Source organism: Hordeum vulgare, chromosome 3H (assembly GCF_904849725.1).
Source record: "Hordeum vulgare subsp. vulgare chromosome 3H, MorexV3_pseudomolecules_assembly, whole genome shotgun sequence".
NCBI classification, from domain to species: Eukaryota; Viridiplantae; Streptophyta; class Magnoliopsida; order Poales; family Poaceae; genus Hordeum; species Hordeum vulgare.
The window spans coordinates 532,380,846-532,384,212 of record NC_058520.1 but is presented as its reverse complement, the minus strand read 5'-3'; positions in this window follow the sequence as shown (position 1 = coordinate 532,384,212).

The following is a 3,367-nucleotide window of genomic DNA, read 5'->3' as shown; positions in this document are numbered from 1 at the left end:
GCGCGTTTAAAACTTTCTCTGATCAAGGTGAGACTTGGCACGCGGTCGTGATTAGGTATAGCTAGGCCGCCTGTCGAATTTCGTCGCGATCGGAATCCGTCTGGTACCCGAACGGTCGACCGTAGCGGCACCGTCTTCGGTTATTCGTCGGACGTTTGTCGGAGTTTTTAAAATCCGTGCCGCGCCGCCTGTTCCCCTCTCGTCTCCGGATGTCTACACAACACGGCCACGTAGCATGTTCCGCGTTCGGAATCGTCCGAATCCGACCCCGCGGTTGGATCCGGATCGCGATTCCGGTAAACCGAGCCCCCCCGGTTTGTTTATATATACCCCACCATCACATTTAGACAGCCATCCCATTTGCCTCGAAATCCTTGCCCCTCAAACCCTAATCCCGCCTATCTCTCCTCCCCTCAGCCTCCAGCCTCGCAGGCCCGCCGAGGCCATCAGAGGCCCACCCGGGCCCGAGTCGCCGTCGCCCCCGATCTGCCTCCCGCAGCTCCAATCCATGGCCTTCCCTGGCCGAGGCCTTCTCCTGCAGCCCGTCGGCCCCGCCGGCCGGAGCCCCGTAGCCGCCGCCGCCAGCTCGTCGGCGCACCTCACGCCCTCTGCCACAGCTCGCCGCCGCCCACGCCAGGACGCCGCTAGCCCGGCCGCCATGAGCCGCACCGCCTCGCGCCGTTCGCCTGCCTCGCCGGGGCACCGCCCGTCGTCGGCCCCGCCGCCTTGTGAGCTCCTGTGCCGAGCCCGCCTCCCGCCGGCCGGATCCGGTCCGGTCCCTGTTCCGGGGAAGGGCTGCCTCGCCCGCCTCACCTGTTGCCGGCGAGCTCCAGCTGTCGCTGCTCCATCGGGATCGGGCAGGAGCCTCACGCTCCTCCTCCCGTTGACCGCGGAGGATCCCCTCGCCAGGCTGCGTGGGCCACGCGAGGCCCAGCTCGCCGCTCCAGCCAGGCCAGAGAGCCCCAGCGCCCCAGGCCTTCGCTCCCCAGGCCCAGGTAGCTCGGCCTGCCTCCCTCGCCGACCTGGGCCAAGCCCAAGGTGAGGTTCCTCCCCAAACCTCTATTTGTCGCTCGAGTGTGTTTTAGATATCCAGCGCCCATAGTTTAGGCCCGATAGATGTTTTTTTTTCCTTTTAGGGTATTTCTCTGGATTTAATTAAATTCCAGATTTAGACGTATATTTAGACGACCGTAACTTTTTAACCGTAGATCGTATCGAGATGTATTTTATATGGTTTTGTGGTAGTTTCGCGCGTAGAATACGATTTTGAAACCTGCACAATTGTTTGACGTAATTTAGCATGCTGTTTGCCTAGATAAGCGCGCTGTTCTAATAGGTTTCGACCCGTATTTGTTTTTCGTGCAAGACCGGGTTGCCCGTGTGCCTTAGATACAATGCCTATGTTTTAGGGACTATTTTTCCATGTATTTTAGAGCGGTCACTCGTATTTTTCCGTGTAGGGTTTTGCCGGTAGTTTATTTTCCCGTATATAGGTTATCCTCCCGCATTATTGTGTGGCTTTATTTTGTGTTGCAACCCCACATATTTTATATGATCCCGGGGTAGAAAAATCCCATGGATTTTTCTGTGCAATTAGTTTTAGCTTTCGAGTAAGTTAGTTCGCGAGATATTTTTGCCGTGATGCCCTTTTGTTTAATTCGTAGGATTTATTCCGTACCTCGTTTGAATTAGTGGTCAACTAGGGACTTGAACTTGGATGTTTTGTTTAGCCCGTGGTATTTTTGGTTGCAATAGAAATACATGTCTAGGTGTTGTTTTCTTGCTCTCAAGTTGCTAGATATAGTGCTGTTTTAGAGGAGCTGAAATATTTCTAAGTCTGGAATCTGTTATATTTTGTTGCTGCCTTGTCTTGCTTGCATCTTGTGCTTTGTAGCTCTTTTGGGGTTGGTCCAATGGAGTTAGTTGTACCCCTTGTGTTTCTCTAGCATGCTGTGAAGTTTCATGCCATTTGGAGACCTGTAGCTTAGGATTTTGCTGCTGTCAATATGCCTTCAGGCTGAAAACTGCACTTTCATGAGGTGTTATTTTATCTAAGTCTGAAATAGTGCGTGAGATGCCATTTTGTGTCTTCTTTTCCTTGTGCTCCTTGCTGCCATGCTAGTAGTTGTTAGTTGTTTGTAGTAGTGCTTCTTGCCCTCTTCCGTGCCATGCCTTGCTTGAGCATATCGGAGTTGGGTAGCCGAAGTTGTGAGGCGTAGAATATGCTATGTGGCTGTTTTTGGCAGATTGTAGTGATTTCTTGTTATGCTCGTAGTTTTCGAACTGTAGCTCCGTTTTGATCGTGTCCTACATAAAACTTGCTTAGAATATCGTGTAGTTTCATTTTCTCTTGCTGGTTGTTTGTTTTGAAGTGCTCGTAGCCGCCGTTGCACACATATTGCATTCATGCCATCATATCTTGCGGTGCTTGTATCTTTCGAACCGTAGCTCCGTTGGAGATGTTCTTTATGTGTAGATTGCTTGCCTTGACGCGTAGAATCACGTGAACCTATTTGTTTTGCTGTTTAACAACTAATTAAAGGTGTTAGTTCAGATCTGGACAGAATTGTAAATTAACATGTGAGGTCGTCTCGGAGATGCTATATCCCATTTCCGACCTCATTTAAAATGTCTAGATAGGTAGTTCAATTACCACTTCACCTCTTGCATGTTTGACAACATTAATATTGCCGTGTATCTAATCGGGATAGAACTAAATAGATTAAGGTGGAGTTTCGTCAATATGCAACTCGTGCATATTGAACTTCACTTAATGTGTAGTGTTTGATTGTGTGATTTGTCATGCCGTGACTTGCATGTTTTCAGCTGATCATGCATCATTTGTGTTGTGCATCGTTTGGTGAATTTCGTGTGTTGATTTGTGTTTCCGGTTTGCTTCGTCTCGATAGAGTTCCGCAGCGTGCCGGATTGTGAGGACCCGTTCGACTATGTCGGTTCGTTTGCTTCACGGAGGCATTCTTCTTCCAAGCGGGATCTCAGGCAAGATGATCATTTCTCCAGATACCATTACTATCATTGCCATGCTAGTTTATCGCTTCTATCGTTTATGTCTCGTTGCCTACCACATGTTAAATTCAGCCTCTCAACAATGCCATGATAACATGCAACCTGTTCAACCTAGCAAACCACTGATTGGCCATGTAACTGCTTGCTTAACCCTGTGTTAGCGTTGCTAGTTGCAGGTGCAGATGCTTCCATGTGAAACATGGGTTCCTTGTTATATCACCATATTAAATGCTATTTAATTTAATGCACCTATATACTTGGTAAAAGGTGGAAGGCTCGGCCTTTCTATCCTGGTGTTTTGTTCCACCTTTGCCCCCTTTAGTTACCGGCTACCGGTGTT